Source organism: Nothoprocta perdicaria, unplaced genomic scaffold (assembly GCF_003342845.1).
Source record: "Nothoprocta perdicaria isolate Ctin4 unplaced genomic scaffold, notPer1 scaffold_81, whole genome shotgun sequence".
NCBI classification, from domain to species: Eukaryota; Metazoa; Chordata; class Aves; order Tinamiformes; family Tinamidae; genus Nothoprocta; species Nothoprocta perdicaria.
The window spans coordinates 2996319-3013541 of NW_020456099.1; the positions used below are offsets into that span (position 1 = coordinate 2996319).

At 47.3% G+C, this 17223-nt stretch overlaps 1 long non-coding RNA gene across 1 annotated transcript; it reads left to right on the forward strand.

Annotated features, from left to right (window-relative positions):
* Positions 1 to 241: 241 nt before the first annotated feature.
* Positions 242 to 17223, forward strand: LOC112958176. Its single transcript, XR_003251368.1, has 2 exons — positions 242 to 320; positions 15473 to 17223. It is a non-coding gene; the product is annotated as an uncharacterized LOC112958176 (long non-coding RNA).

The following is a 17223-nucleotide window of genomic DNA, read 5'->3' on the forward strand; positions in this document are numbered from 1 at the left end:
TCCTAAGAATATCTTTTCCGTTTCTCATGTTTTTAACCTTCTGGCTACCTCTCCCCTTTCCCAGGTTTGCTTCAATGAGTCGCTGGCTGCCTGAGCCCCTGTTACGGCCCAGGACCAAGGTGCTGATCACAGCTGGTAAAACTCAGCCTGGACGAGCATCCTGAGACTGGCTCTAYAAAGGGGCAGCTCAGGCAGCCCCAGCAGTTCCCAGTCCTGTTTGCAGAGCCAGGGTTTGAGCTGGCCCTGGCAGCAGCCTCAGGGCAAGCAAGGGCTGAAGAGGAACGTGCAGTCCTGGAGCAGGAGATGCTGCGACCACAGAGGTAAGGAACRCTCCTTGGTTTCCTCCAGTCTGGCTTTACTGTAAACCAGGAACTCCTACCTGCTAGTGCAGCATTTTAAAAAATCAACCTCATTTTTGGACTTGGTCATATTTAGTACTTGCTTCAAGCTCTAACTTAATCAAAACTCACCCAGCAGCAGCTCTTGTTTCTTTCAGGAAACCACAAGMTAGTGGATAGTGTCAGCTCCTTCATCAGGCCAAAGTGCCCTGCAGTATGTTAGCAGTACTTGCAAACTATTACTTAAACCTGAGAAGAACAATGACTTCAGTTACACAAATAAAATGAGAGTAAAATATTTCTATATGAAGGGGGCAGGGRGTGAGGGCACTCAAGGTGTTCTTTAAAACAGATTTTCTTTTCTCTTTGTAAGAGCCTAGCTACAAATAAGAGCTCTTATAAAGCTTTGAATCTATGTTCTTGTGCATTTTAAATGCCATAAATTCCCCATCACGTTATGTCCCAGAGATGATTCACTCTTTCCAGCTGCCTCAATACTGCACACATGGAATCTGTTGTATATTGTGTCAGCCAGCGCTGTTAAAACGCTCCATCTCCTTTGGTACGTAAACCACGCTCAGCCTTTCAACCACTCCTGTAACATCTTCACTTACGCAGTGCTCCTCTCAGGAGAGCTGCCAGGGCTGTGGGGTTTCATGCTTTATTTAGCAGGTGATCTAAGAATATATGAATGTCTATTGTAGTAGCTGCTCCGGATAGGCACGAGGTTACTCAATGCTGTGTTGCCTTGGATGGTTTGACTTCAGAGCGCTCGGCTCGCAGTCCTGACATTCCCTTCATTTTTGAGATTCTAGATTTTTGGGGTATTTTTTGTCTTGATAGTGGAGCTGTCTATTCCATGCAATGTTTGACAGTCAGATCTGTAGAAGATAAAAGCTTCTTCCTGTGGTGCAAGGCCTGCTTATCTCTCCTCACCTTTTGGTGCTTGAGTAAATTGGATTAAAGCTTTTACTTGAAGCAAAGCACAAATTTTAAGTAATCAGCTGCCAATAAACCTGTTGGCAGCTGTTCCAAAAGATACATGATAGTTTATAAATTGTGAAGGCTAATTGGCAGTGTACAGCGAATTCTTCAAGAGGGTGGAATTGGAACCCGAGACCGTGGGTGTGCCCCAGGGAGCCACGGTGCCTCTTCTAATTTGTTCTAGCATCTAACTCTGAACCTCAGGAAGTTCTCATTTTTATGCAACCCCCAGGTTGCTAAAAGCCCTGAGTTTTGTTTGCAGGAGAAGTGACAGCAGCAGCAGCTTGTGGTGCAGCCCATTCCCAAGCTTCCGTGGGGACGAGCTGCTGCAGGCTCCCGCTGCTGCCTTGCGCTCTGAGAAAKGCGGCATTCCTGGCTTCCTACAGCTTCGCCCAAAGCAGGCAATGCTCAAAAATAAGGCATGGTGTAAGGAACAGCTCTTAAATGTTGAACTCCTGGTGTTGCGGAAACATATATCCCCTCATGGGGACTGATTGAACTGGTTGAAGAGGCGGTGCTGGAGTTGCTCTCGTCCTCCTTGCTAACGTGCACCCAAAAACCAGCCTGACGGGTGGGAAACAGGCTTTTCCCTCGCTCTGCCTGCCCCGACAGTGCCTGCAGCTCTGCCAGGTGCAAGGTGTGGCAGCATGGGATCTACCTGCTTGCGCCGAGCTGTTTATCTTGGCGGGGAAACCTGCCCTCGCCAACTGCTGCGAGGGAACTTTGAGCTCACATAAGACCACGCGTGGTGAAAGCAGCCCCATCTTCTGCCATGTCCATGGTCTTGTTTCACGTACAAATGAAGATTGGTCCCTTTGACGTGTTTCTTTCTTTCTCCTGAYGAGTAACTGTAAAGATCATAGACTCCACTAAAATCTGGTGGGATTTTTAGGTAGAATTGTTATTTCATCAGCTTACCACGTTCTCTATTTCCAAGTATTCCAAGTGAGCGGTGGGTTTGGGGCTGGTTGGCTGGGGTTTTTTGTTCTTTTAGCATCCCACAGAGATGTTCTGCCTTGAGGCAGAACCCTTTGCAGACACACGGTCAGTGGTACAGGCAGCTGAAAAGCAACTGTCTGCATTAAATCAGGTCCTGAAGCCTTCACTGGTATTACTGCTGGATCAGATATTTGCATGTGCCAGGAGACATGTGAATGCAAACTCATATTTCACAAGCAAATGCAGCTGTGGCACAAACAAGTTTCTAGTTTTAGAAAATCCTTTGTTGTTCCAACGGCATTGAGGACATCAAACTTATTAATTTGTTTGCCTCTTTTGTAAGGTTCTTTAGGCCCTCCCCTCACCTTCCATCTTCCTTCCCTTTCAGAAAGGAGGGTGTCACRAAAATCTAAGTCTTCTTTTAAGAAAGAAGAAATCTAATCTTGCTTAGATTTTTTTCAGAAATGTAAAGAAACCAGCCATATGAGCTATTTTAGAAGATAAAAAATATATAAAATAGACTTTCATAGGTGATTTTATATATAATAGAGAGAATTACAGAGGCCRGCTTCCTTTGAAATCACAGGGAATACAGTACTGACATTCAGATCCTGAACTTGCAGTATGATGCTAATACAAGATTTTCTGGGGAATTTTCCAGGGGCTTTACAAAAAAATGACTGCTTTACATGAGGTACAGGAGGGGGCTGGTCAGAATTCAAATWATTTTGTGGGAATAAACCATTTTCTTGGCATTTTTGTTAAGCAAGGACCCTTTTCTTTAGAAGGAGAAATACCCAAATTCATTGCAYGGTTATCCCCAAGTTTGTGAGGGACAGGTTGTTAACTGCTAAGCTGCATCGGGTGTTTTGGTTCTGGTTGGTTATTGTGCTGCTGAAGGGGCTCCACTTCATCCTTCCACCAGATCCGAGGTGGGTTCTCATCCTGAAGTGAGAACGTGAATCCTGTAGCCTCACCTCTGAGCAGCAAGTCTCTCGGGCTAGTTACCGTGCCGGAGCAAACGAGCACGTACACGTCTCTCTCCACTCCTTCCCTTCATTAAAATATTAGAGACCTGCGTTTCATCCCCCCAGAGAACAGAGTGTGCTCGTTCATGGGACACAAGCCCCCGTCTCCGTACGTGACTGCAGGTCTCCCCAAGCAGCCGTGCAGCTGAGCACAGCTCCGTGCCCGTGCACCCCACCGCAGGATGAACATGCCAGTTCACAAAGGTAACAGCTAGTGCTGGTTTTCCTCATAATTGAGATCAGGTGGTGGAATATGYTAAAGCATTTAGGCCTGCCTGGTGCTTTCTGCCTTCCAAGAAAGAGGCAAAGTGTCGGGATCGTTTCAGACTCTTTGTCGGGAGGACCTGCCAATGAGCTGTTTCATGGATTTCAACATTTCCGTTTTGCAGTTTTCCGTAAGAAGCTGATTTTTTTTCCCCCCCCCCTTTCTTGGATAAAAATAAGTCACATGGTTGAAATGAAACCAAAGCGAAGAGTATTACAGCTGCCTGGAGCAGGAAGGTCTGCCCTCAGCTGGTGCTTCTTGGTCAGATGGTGAAATCTGAATGCAGACAGCAGCAATCTTGCAAATCGGTGTTTTGTGTGGCTAGGTCTGTGCCCCATTGAGGAAGTGGCCAYCAATTTGTGCCATCTCATGTAGGGGATTGTTCAGTTTGGGAAGGGTGTTTGATCATACAGATCTTAGCTCTTGGCATCCTGTGCTTCATACAAAACGGGGCACGGGGAAAAGGAACAAATGTCATGTAGTTCTTACCAAAAATCACTATGGAGGTAGTTTTAATGTGAGGAAAAGATAATGAAGATATTAGTGGTTTTTTTCCCCCTTCTGTACAGCTTGGTGGGCAGCCTCACAGGGTGCACCGCATGGGGCTGCAGTGCAGGGAAGCTTTTACTTGGMGCCCTTCCCTATCGATGGGGAATTAGCCATGAAAGGGCAGAGCCTCTGTGAGCCCGTAGCCCTGCGTGTCCTGCTCTGCAGCGCACAAGGCTCTGACCACGCAGCTCACGAAGCGGCGCCTCTCCGTTTACCCAGCTGCTCTGCCCTATTAATTAGCCYGGGGAGGGCTACCAATAAGCCGAGGGCAGAAAGGCTGGTACTGCCTGCTGGGGAACGAGCTGGAGAATGCAAATCCGGCAGACATTCAAAGCAGCTTGTCCTTCGGATGGTACAAAGGGCCCCGTTGGGTTGGGGGGTTTGGGCACCGCGGGGCTGGCGCTGGGGGCTGCCGCAAAGCCCGGCCTAGGCTCATGGGCCTGGGGCGCRGACGCAGGCCCAGGGAGCAGTGCCACCTAGCGCTCTGCGGCCTCCACCGAGCCGCCCTCCAGGCCTCTTGCCTTGGGCCTCTACAGGTGGGAGAGCGCCGCAGGGAGGCCGCGCGGGTGGGGACTTTGTGCTTTTGTTTTTCTTCAAGCTTTCAACAACAACAAACAATAATAATAAAAAGAAACCAAACAGAAAAGCTTCTTGGGCGAAGCCGTAGCTGTTGCTCTTCTTTCACCCTYGTACGGGTACCCCTTGCAAAGAACACCTATTCCTGAACACGCTGTGCACAGCAGGGTATTTCCTTTGTTCTGTTTGGCTTATAAAGTGCTGAAACGGAGCCGTCGTCTCCTGTTCTTAGTCAAGAAATATCAGATTAGTAATAGTACCAATCTGATTATTAAAGGAATAAATTAACACGGTGACCARTATAGGTAGAATTTTGCTTCTCGTTCTACATAAAACTCAATTTAGGAGGTGGAGAAGTAGAAATGAAGATGAAATTATAGGCTTTGAACAGTAAGTGGATTATCCTCTGTGAGAATTCTGCAAAGAAATGAGTTTAAACTTGTCATGGCTCTTAGCAAATTGTTGTAATTCATGAGTCTCAGCCCAATAGATCCTGTAGACTTTTATTGCTGTCAGTCCTGGCTCCTGACTGTCCCAGAGCAGCCTCCACAGCTCAGTTAGTGGGAATAAACCCAGCCATGGAACGGGCTTTAATTCCCCCTGTGGTGCCTGCATGCTTGCTAATGACATGCAGAGAAGTTTATCTGGATTTTCATTAGTTTAAAGAAAACAGGTTGGGTTCTTTGTTCCTCTCTAAGCAAGAGGAAGTTCAGTCCTGCAGCCGGAGCTGCTGGGAAGGGAGGATTGGCGTATTTTTCTTCCAGGTTCCTATAGAAAGCACTGTCAGCCACAGCTGGATTTCGAATCTGAGAGGACTGGCACTGTCTGGCATCGTGACTTAGCTGCTGAATCTCCTTTCCAGTTAAAACTATTAATGTCACTATAGCTTAAARATACCTCCAGATAATAGGCCCTTCAATCCTTCCTCCAGAGGGAAGGTGGGATTGTAATTGCCCTAATGCCAGGTTCTTGTACAGGGAGATTTCATCGGTGCCTCGAGAAAATCAAAGACAGGACCTGAAGCTTTAGGCACTTTTTGGGTTATCTTTGTACCTCACAGGTGATGTGAGAAATATATTTGCAGTGCTCCTGCAAACAAAGACTTGCTGGTATTACAAGCATGGGAAAAAAATAAAAGGTGGGAGGCGGAACGGGAGCGTTAGTCATGCAATAAGACAACCTACTGCAACCCGCTATCGGCTCATACCGCAGACATCTGGCATCTGCTGTTCACCAGCTATAGCCGAAGGGTGTGCCTGGGCCTCAGTGTAGCTTTGGTTAGTTTGATCTAAGAGTGGACTTTGTTTCTAAAGYGTTTGGATCAAGGTGATTTCATCCCCCTACCTCTCTGAGCTGCGTATGCCTAAAGGAGGCTGTTTTAGCAGTTATCAATGGGGAAAATGCAGAGTATTTCTGATTGAACCGAGCTCGATAACTTGGCACATGTTTATAGCACTGCATTAATATGCAGTGCAGCTAAGGTTTTGGAGACCAAATTTGGATTGAAGCCAAAGTATATTGAGAACACACAGGAGGATAGGAGGTCTTTGCTGTTGGTSAATGTGAATGCATTTGATACTATTGTGTGATCTTTTATAATTACGTATAGTGGAGAGATGGCWGAAATGGAAAAGTCGGTGACCAGCTTCCTCCCATCCTCCTTTGTTAATGTGCTCTGTTTATCACCACCTAGTAGGAAATACTTGAGGGGACTGCTTAATTAAAGGATGCCGATAATATTGGCATTGCAGCCCAGCCTCCTTTTTTCCCTGGACTGTGTAGTAAACAGAAGCGCAGCAGAGGTGGAGCTATTCATGGCAGATATGGAGCTGTTGGGGCAGATATGGAGCTATTCATGGTAGATATGGAGCTATTCGTGGTAGATATRGAGCTACAGAACACAGGCTGTTCTGGTGCTGCGGCTCCGTGGGGYGGCCTCACGCCCATGTCCCACCTTGGCTCTTATTCTCCAGAGGCAACCACATCAAATGGGAAATGCACTTACCTGGTTCCTTTAGATCCAGGGTTGAGCTGTGGGTGCCAGGCTGAAAGAGCCAGCAAACCAGAAATATGTATTTTGGCCCTAGGAGAATTCAAACGAGAATAAATGCATTAGTCTTCTAAAAGAGCCCAAGTTCCAGTTTATGTTAAAGAAAGCAGTGACAAAACAAGTAGATCACACTGAGTAGGAGACCAACGGCAGCCTATAAATTAATTCTCATTTGAAGTCCTTACAATTCCCTGTAGGAAGGGTGGGATGGGGACTCTTTTGGAAGAGAATCGCTCCTCATTCAGGAAAAAAAAATGTACCAACAGCAGTTGTCTCTATCTTCAAGGTACTGTGAGCTCTACCAGGTTTTGATAGTAGTAGGTGGTGACTAATGTTTTCCAACCTGCCGTATACTCTCTCTTGTCATAATATCAAATCTCAGAATTCTCCATTTTCTCAACAGAAAGCCTGGACCAAGATGCCTTGTGCTTTATAAAGAACTTAGGGTTTCATAGCAAATAAGGTTAGAAAATACTTTAATCTGAAGACCAGATTCTGCTCCTATRCTTAACTGTATGCAACGCCAATGCAATTAGAAGCCTTGGTTGTTATGCATACAGGCAAATACTCCGTGTCTGACACCCAAAGCGGWGACAGTGCCGGCACCGAGCGTGCCCCTCCTTCCTGGGGCTGCTGCTTTTTGGGTCCTTGTTTCTGTTTTCCCCCCTGCTGCCGATGATCTGATAACCCCCATTTGTACTGAGACCTCCTGCTGACTTCAGAGGGAGCTGCCCGTCCCTGCCCTTGGCCGGGACCTGTTGTTGTCCCAGGCGCGCGGTGTCCGGAGCGGTTGGAGCAGTCGGAGCGCTGCAGGTTGGGCGCAGGGCCGCGTGTGGGCTCCGCTCCGTTGCGGCAGCACCGTGTCCTTACACCTTGCTGCTACGCGCTCCAGTCGGACAGCATTTAACAGTCAAATTTTTCGCTCAACTTAACATCCCTAGAGGCTTTAGAGCTGGTTTTTTTTTTTTTTTTAATTAAAGAGCTGATCCCGGGCGAGCGGTATTTTCCCAGGCGGCCCGCTGCTGATGCAGAGCGCGCGGCGTGTTTGCAGCGCCCTGCTGAAGCGTTGCACAACCCGGGCCCCGTCTGCGGGGAGCCCTTCGCTGTTAGGCAGCCGGGTAATGGAAACTATTTAAAAACTTGGCTGCAGCACCAAAAAACTACTACTGGGACACGTGCGCGCGCACACAGGCGTATTCCCCAAACAAACAAATCAGAAACAGAGCCAGATATGTCTTAAATTAAAGGCTCAATCTCTGTTTATATCAGAGCCATGAGGAGCTGCTTGCTGATGGAGTAGGCAGGGTGAAAGTATTTCGACTGTTGTGCCATGAGCTGGTCACGCGACTGCATCTCCTTTCTCTTTGGTGAGAGACAAGCCCAGCTATGTTTACTGTCCCCACGGTGGAAGTTCCTGCAAAACACTCAGGCTTTGCGTTCTGAGCGGACAGCGTTAAAACAAAACCTGCTGCTTGTCAGGAACAGCCCATCCCAATTCCCCCCATGGGAAGCCAAAAGCTCTGAATCATCAAAGCCAAGCCGCTCCAGCAAGGGAAAAGAGGGAGAGTGCTAAATCCTGGGAATGCACGTGCTGCCGAATGAGAAACTGCACTGAATGCAACCTTAAATTCAATGCAGAATCTCAAGTTCTGTGTGGCTGCACAGCCTCTCTCTGGAGGAGGTGGGAGAGTGTGTGGTGGGAGCTGGATACGCCGAGTCCCAGCAGCAGCGACGGAAAATACCTCCCGTTGTTTAATCCAGCCTTAACTATACCTTCATCCCCAAGCAATAGAAAACTGTTACTGAAAAAGTGTCGTGTCCAAATGTACATAAAATGCACAGTAAAATAAGAAGGGAAGGGCAAATTAAGGGCAAGTACAGAAATGCAYGTGCCTGCGTTTGTCCCTGTGCTGATGCGTGGAGCTGCCTCAGGGTGCTGGAGTCTCGGGGACCATTTGCAGCCAGTCTGAGCTGCTGCGGTTTCCTTGTGTCTTCATGGGGTTGCCTGTTTGACTGCTCCYTTACAGGGCAAAAGGAACATTTCTATGGGTTGTTCATTTTGGTTTTAGTGACAAATAATCCTAAGAATTGGTCTTAAACCTTCTGACTCTGAAATGCCCTGAAATTATTTCACTTACCAACTGGTAAGTGAATTTTCCTTTAAATAAAGGAAATATGAGTAAGTGCAGAGATAGAAATATGGTCAGTAGTCACAAAGTCAAAGAGTCTTCCCCTATTGTACCATGTTACCATGTCCCGTCATTAGAAACACAGGCAATTTCATCTGGGAAGTGTGGGGGAGGCGTCTTTGCACCCTCTTTCTGAATGTAACCTCAGGAGTCTTGACAGCCAAAGTCATSCACATTAAAAAGGCAGGCAAATCTATTAAAGAAGTAGCTGTTCTAAAGCAGATTTCCAAGCCACAAACAGAAGGCGTGTTTGTTAATGGTGCAAACTAACCCAGTAAAGGTGACTGCTCTGGCAGAGGGCTTTTCCATGGCAGGGAATGCTCTTGTTTGGCTTTGCGAGGATCTTGCGGAGGTGCAGCAGGAACAGCAGCTGATGTTAGATTACGATCTCTCTACAAGAGACTTAGCAGCAAAAACAGCTTCGGGAGGTTTATTGTTTATCCTTGCAGTATTTCTGGACAAGGCGCCTGTGTAAGTTGAGGAATTCTCATGACTGTTTGGAATTTGTTAGTAAACTTTCACTATCAGATTCYCTTGAAGCCCTGAGGTTGTTTATCACGTAACGCGCATCTTTAAAGTCAACAGAAGGCAATAATCAAACGCCTGTTTGATTAGGCGGGTGCCTAACCAAGGCAGCAATAGTAACACCAGCTTTTGCACTTGGCCCTGTGTTTCTCTTTCATGTTGTTAGCTGAGCAGCCCGTGAACAGTCTGATTATGCCGATATGTGATCYGGGTTGAGAAATCATGGAGGTTGCTCTTGACACTGAGGCCTGAGTGTTTCTCMGATTTTCCTCCTAACTTCCCAGCAGAGAATTATGGAAAACGGCTGCAAGGGTTTTGTTCAAACTGGACGCGTTCAAGTTCCAAAGGCACTGAGGCTGCTGAATGTTAATCCGTGTTGCCATCGATTCTGTGGCAATGCTGTGGCCTGGGCTGCTTGAGAGAGCCCAGTCTGGACCTATTAAGATCAATAACAGGTTTCACGTTAATTTACTGCAATCTCTGTTCAGCTTTCAAATGATCTGGGAGATGGTTGCAAATATAGGATGATTTAGCTCATCTCCATTGCGCAGCACCCTTGGAAAGCAAACTGGATTTGGAGAGAGGTTTTATTTTGTCTGCTTCTTAAAAGGCTTTTAGCAAATCAAAAGAAGCGAGTGTCCTGTGCATTTCATTCATACAGGTGATACTTGCAGTAACCTGTGTGTGTGCTGGGAAAGGGACGATGTGGGAATTGCRGGGAAGAGCGTAACTTCCCAGCCTGACCCCCTGGTGCGGGGCTGTGGAAGGGGCTCGGCTGCCAAGAACCTATCTAGGACTTGTGCACGACGGTTCACGTGGGATCGCGAGCGGATCGGAACCGGTGCCGGTCAGATTCGTGCACTCACGGCTGCCSGAGCCCTGCTTTTCACTAGGAGGGTTTGGCTGGATCCCAGGGAAGAATGGGAAGCGGCAAAGGTCCCTGTCGCCCTGCAGAGCCCCAGAGGCTTTGAGGATGGAGCGAGGGAAGGGGAGGCCGYGCGAGAGGGAAGCGGGGAGCCCGGGGTCCGCGCGCTGCCACTTGGGGACATGTTGGCCTCGAYGAGCATCTCCTCCTTCCCGAGGCTTGTGCATCCCCTCTCCGCCCGAAGGAGAGCCATGGAAGCTTGTCATGCTCCCACTGGGAAAAGGCAGCACCAGTGCCAAGGCATTGGAATGTTTTCCCTGCTTTAAAGAGGATATTTAAATATAAACAATGCCATTCTCTTCGGTAGGAAGAAGTAGCGAGTGTAAAATAAATCCAGCTGCTCCTAGTAATTACTCAGATGTATTAAATCTCGGCAGATACAAATTTGAGAGCTTGGGGAAACATATTGGAATATATTGAATTTGGTACCCAAAATGGAGTACAAATGTGCAGATTCTTCCCTCTGTGCTCCCTTATCCCATAGAAGTGGATTCTGACCTTGATAAGTTGCTTCTCTACCTTATTTCTAGCTTTTAGCACTCAATACTTACATTCCAGAGCTGGCAGGAATGTTTTGTTTTGCTTTCATCAATCAGCAGAGTAGAAGTGCCTTTTAATTTCTAGCTTCCTTTATTTATCCCTCGCATTTCGTATTTCAAGTAGAATTGCATCGTTTGATTGGTGRCACCAAGGCAGCCTCTTTACCACGCAGCAAGAAAGATGGAAAGCTTGAGGGCTACTGAAATAGCACCTGAGTGTGTGCAAAACCTTACGCACAGGGGTATGCAATGGGGGTGTGAGCTGCAACGTGGCAAATGTTAATGCTGTGAATGTGTCGATTGCTGTGTGTCTTTGCGTGATGGTCAGAAAAAAAAAGGGAGACAGAAAAAGATGTTYGTGACCGCGTGTTGAAAGGGAAAATTCGTCCAATTGCCAGGGAAAACAAATTGCAGTACAGGGAGATAAAACTCCTAAACTCAACTTCCCTCTCATTAAGATTAATTAGTTGCTGACAAATACATCAGGGAACAGTGTGCATGGGCTGAGTTAGGTCCCCAGGGCACACGGAAGGATGAAGGGCCCATGTTCTGTGTAATAATTTTTATTGACTGAGAAAGAAAGAACATTTTTGTCAGATCTGTGATCCGCTCTTTCCAATGGGATGGTTCCCCATGGACTCCTTGGCAGTTCCCCCCATCAGCCTCATTCCACCTCCACTGAGGAAGGGATGTGTCTCGTTCCTGTCTCTTTACAAACATCTGGTTGTAACAGACAATTCTCATATTACAACAGTAGCTACATCATATTTTCCCAGTTCCACTTTAACAGTCCATTTATTATGATGTGTTCAGTGACTCCTTTGCATTACCAAAGGTAGAAGCTGCTCTGTACCATGATGTTACCCTACAGCACCTGCATGCTCAAGGCTCCAGCAACTCATGCGCCCTTCTGGACACTATGAAACTGGCAGCCAAGGAGGAGGATGCCAGGATTTGGAGGGCTTGAGTTTTGCCGTAGTCATAACTTGTGGATGAGAGAGAAGCAACTGGTCATGAAGCCTTCAGTGATGGGGCAAAACACATTTTTTCTCACTTTCAAATACAAGTTTTTTTGCAGAAGCCATTTAAACCCACCAGAATTGTACCCAGCTCTCCCCTCTACCAAAACTTTACAGTGCTCCTGCACGTAAGTGGAAAATACTGGTTTAACTTTTGTTTGCTGAATATGAGAAATACTGTGAAGAATGCTACTTAGGTTAGTAACTAATAATACGCTTAAATAATGCGTCTATATATTACTTTACTTAAATTGTATTACCTGCACTTTTTCGTTTAACTTGTTTGTATAGTTCTTGACCTAACTGCTGTCATCTTTCCTATTAGTTCATTAAAGTAATCCCCTATTATGCAGACATTAGCAATGGCTTTTAAGTGAATTAGGAAAGAAGACAGGTGTACAAAATATTACTGCTACAATTATTTCATGAAAGGTAGGCAAGGTTCAATTGGAGTTACTGCAAGACTGAAACACCATAACATTAAAAATGCCTAACTGTGTGTGTATTAATAAGGCATTTCCATAAGTTTTTAGTTTATGCTGTTTGCCAGCAGTAGAAATACAGCTGCAATCTGTGAATGAAAACTCARTAAGTGTGGCAGAATCTTTGATTCTCGCTAGGAAGGTTGCTTTTTGGTCAAAAGGAGAAAAGAGAAGAAACGTCGAGGGGAATGGAGCGGGTTTGTAGTCGCTGAATTAGGGGTATGGTGGAAGGGACCTCTGCCAACCGACTGGGCGAGCTCCGAAACCCCCYGGGACGGGAGTGCTGCTTCCGCGGGAAGCGGTGGCTCTGTGTGTCTGGTGCCCACGCTGTCTAGTGCCGCCTRCAGACGTGTTCGGTGAAGGAGCAGCGCCGTAGTGGCAGGACGGGTTTGTCCTTCATGAAATGCAAAGTGCTGGGAGAGTGCGAGGAACGTTAACGCTACTGAGAATCATTTAGGCTAAAAGGACGTCTAAGGATATTGGAAAATGGCCCTTGGCTGTGAAGATGTTAACGTGGTCCAAACTGGGAACAAAAACACGAGGGAAGGAAATGGACTTTGCACAAAGAGAAGAGAACAGCCTCAGCTCCACGCGATTGGGCAGCACGAGCTCTAGTTCCAAGGGAATGGGAGATTTATTTCTGAAAGYCAAAACTCGGATTCAGGACAACTAAACCACATCTTTTCTTATGCCTCCTCCCAAGATATGGCCCAAAACTCTGCAGATGCCTGGGAGAACTGAGCTGTTTCAAGTACGTTCYGTATCTTACATTCCTATGTTTTGTTTCTGATAAATTTTTATTTACTATTCTGTAATCAAGAATGAAAGCCTCTGCTTTGCTAGACTAAATGTGTTGGCTCTTTCAAATTTGCCTAGTACTAATGCCAGATTCATACCATCAAGTATAAAACAGATTGGTTTGTGTTTTAGGGGGGTTGATCTGTTTGTTGTTGTTTCCCAGAAAGCCAGAAGCTTCCTGTTTCCCAGGAAGCCAGAAGAGGCTAGAGAAGGTAATTTTAGATGAATTTTGCACCTAGCTGATTTGATAGCTAATATCACTATAAATTGAATATTAGGGAGGCATGTGAGCCACTAAACATSTATGTATGAAATAATTTATTCTGCCTGGTCCTTGTCCAAGAATATTCCTAACAGTCCAAACTCTGCTCCAGTACCTGAACCCCAGCGAGTGGCAGGGGAGAGTAGTTGCTTCCATTTTTTATTTCCAAATGTTGTTCAGCAGGTGATGTGACACCTTGGCCTCATCCTCCAGGATACTGTAGGCAGGTGAATTCTCCCTCTTTAAAACTTCAGAGAGCAGAATTGGCAGGGAAAGGCCGCTGGAAGGTCTGGAGCCTTGCTAGGCGTTAGGCGGAGAGAAYTAGCCAGGGCGCTGGCGGAGGCCCCTTGGCATCTTCTTTCCCTTCCCTCCTCCCTTATTATATTTGCAAAAAGCTTATCCTGTAATTTCAAGCTGTTTGCCTTGTCTCGGTGGATAAAATCGCTGGTGGGAGGCAAGCAAACAACACGCTGTCTGCTCACTTGCAGCCGTGCGTTTGGCAGTGCTTTTCATACCACCCTGGGCACTCAGGTTCTCTTTCCTCGTTAGACTTTCACAATTAAACATAGGTGCTTGGTGGACAGAAATGCAGGTCTCTGCTCTATGCTGGGGCTCTGGCGTGGATTTACCTGTAAAGAAAGTAAATATAAATAAGACTGGACTCCATTTCAAGCCATAGAGGATGCACAGGAGAGTTTGAGATGTGGCCAGATAAAAACGAATCTTAATCAAGGTTTCCTTTTCTGAAGCCTATCTCCGGTATACAAGCAAAGATGATTGAGGGAATGCACCCACAGATCTAGCAGAATTTTCCTAGCTGTCTGTTTAAATCGTTTTAAATTGTTCCTGCAGCACACCTGACACTGTGACAAAGTCAATAGTGTCAGTCCAGAAATAAAAACAAATTCCATCTCCTCTTTGTCCCCGAGTGTGTCAGGGTGGGGGGTTCATTTTGGAGGTTTTCCTGCCACTCTTGCATTTGTGCTGTGTGCTAATGTGYGTGGGGGGAGTTTGTTTATGATTGGGAAGATAGAGGAGGCAGTGAGGAATGTGGCCTTGCTCTTCCAGATTCCCCTGCAGAGCTCCTGGCGCTTGCTCCAGGCTCCCCGTTCGCCTTTCCCGTCGGTGTTGGCTGCCACGGCACAGCCCAGCTCCTGGAAGCAGCGCTCGTGGTCGAGGGGTCCCAAGGATGAAGCCAAGATTGCAAGGCAGCAGCTGGTGGAATTTGCCAGGGAAAGAAGTAGGCTCCTAGTCTGTCAGCAGAGAGCAGGGGAGCAGCTTTACTCACTTATGGAACGTACCTATGCAATTGTACATCTCACAGTGCCATTTAGAAGCGGATTTTGATTCGAGGCTCTCCCAGGCGAGGAAGGAAAGGCGCTTTCCTCCGGGCTCCAGTGAGGGAGCTGCTGAGGAGCTCCCTGCCTTAGTGGGTCTCTCCCTGTTCTAAAACACAGTGCAAGGTAGTCTTGTGTTAATGGGGAGCGATCTCTGATTCACAAGGTGATCGTATATACAGTGCAGTTGTCATAATCTCGAGCCTAACCTCATGATGCCATCCAAAGAAGCTGTGTGAGTTTTTAACCTCGGCCCTTAGCACGTGCAGCTTCACCCGTCCACGTCGATGGACTGAACACAGGTGCAGGGCCCGTAAAGGCATTCCGAAAGAAACAGAAAYTGGGCAGGGTGGGCCTGAGGCAGAGAAGAAATATTGCTTCTTCAGAAGATGCTGAGCTCAAGGCTCATTATTAATTACTTCATTATTAATTATTAATTACTTCATTTTTTTGGACCAAAAGGTATTTTTTGGTCTGCTTCATTCAAAATGAATATAAGCATGAAAGGAAAGGTTTTTAAGTAGCAAAAGTTAGGCATTTTTGTTGAAAGTCTTAGCAGGAGAAGGCTGGAACAGAATTGCTCTGATCTGTGCTGCAGCCCTTGTAATCTTGCCAGCCTTTGCTTGCTGAAAGCAATCTTTTTTGTAATATTTGTTTTGGTTTTTAGTTGCTGGCTGTTGCTGCCCTCGGCTTCTGCGGTGCTGTGAAGAGAGCTCAGCGGAAGGACACGGGGCAACTGCAGCTGAGGAGGGCGGGCGGCTGGACGGCGAGGGCGGCCAAAGCCCGGGTAGCCCCATTAGCCCGACAGCTTTCCCAAACCTGCCCCGGGCCCTTCAAACGAATTCCAGAGCTCGTTATAAATGAGAAGTACAAACGTGGACGAAGAGCTGCTTTTATTTTGCTTTCYACCTGGAAGTATCATCCTGAGAACTTTGCGGTCGCAGCTGAGCTGTTCCCCGTTGAGGATGGTTCTTAACACCTTGCCCTGGTGGGAATCTCTTTTCCTTCCAAYGTGCCGTGAGACACACGGCGTGCCGTGGGGTGAGCCGTGCAGGTGTGAGGTCTCCAAGGCAGCAGCCACGGCCTGGAGAGCACAGTTTGGGAGTGTCAGAAGGGTGAAGCYGTCTGCAAACAATACTGATCACTCCTCCCTCTTCCTCCCTCCGTTGCGGGCTGCGAGACAGCCAAGAAAGCGTTCACAAAAGCTCCCCTCAAAGCCTGAATCGCTCACAAACCTGCTTTAACTCCTTTAGCAGATTTTAAACAACTTTCGAGATTATACATCTGCCAAAGAATATATTGGAGTGGTTCAGCTAACGTGCTTTTACAAATGTTTTCCAAGTTTTCCTCTCTTTTTTTTTTCTCTTTTCCCCCTCTTTTGATCTTGCCTGTAGATCCTGCATATTTCCTGCATATTTGAGGGGGAAGGACTGAGAAAGTGATATTGTGGCACAGTATGTGGGAAATGCCATGGGAATACTTGTGTTTTTCTCTCAACAAAACAAACCTTTATCACTGAAAGAAGGCAAATACTAAGAAAACGGAGAGACCTATGGATAACATGCAAAGGGGCATTTCCATGGGTCAGGGCAAGGCTCAACCTACTCTAAGGATTTGACCCCTGAGGGTACCGTAAGTACAGAAGAGCATTAAGAGCATTAAGAAGATACCAAMAGGTTTGGTGTCGTGGCGCGGGCGGGCTTGCACGTGCTCGTGCCTCCCTGTGTGGAGCCGGCGTGTTTTCCAGTCGGGCTCTGCACGTGTGTTTCCCTGTTTGCAGTAGAAACGGCTGCTGGGCGGCTCGTGCCGTCGATGTCCGCGCTGTGCGYGGGTAGCCGGGCACTGGTTCCCATTCCTGCTGCTCCCTCGGCACAGCGGCTGTGCCAGGGAGGAAGGGATGCAGCCCCGGCCGCCTTCCAAAATGTGGCTCCCCTCTGCCCGCGACACTTTGCTGATAAATACCCGAGGATGCGGATCCTGCCGAGCGTGCSTGCTAGCTCGGGAAGAGACCCGAGCCCTGCTGTGCTTCCTGCCGCCGGTTGCCTTAGGGAGACTATAGGCGATGTCACGTGCGGCAGCAGTCACGGACAACACGCAGCGCCTCGGTGGAACCTGCCCGGGAGCCGCTTCCCCCATCCCAAGGACACGTGGAAAGCTTCCCCAGGCTACTGACGGGTCTGTTTGCCAGGGGCTCTCCGSATGAGTACGGTCAAGATGAAGGAAAGGGCATTGTGGCTCTGTGCAGTCCCTTTGATTCACTTATTTCTTTTAAAACAAATCTGCCTTTTTTAAGGAACAGAAGCAAAAAGTGGATAAGTAGAAGACTTTCTGGTGGGGAGCTTAGTGTAAGGAGTATTGGCTAGAAACTTGGTGCCTTTTAGCACCAGAGAAATGGGGAAGGCTCGTGGCTTCCTCAGG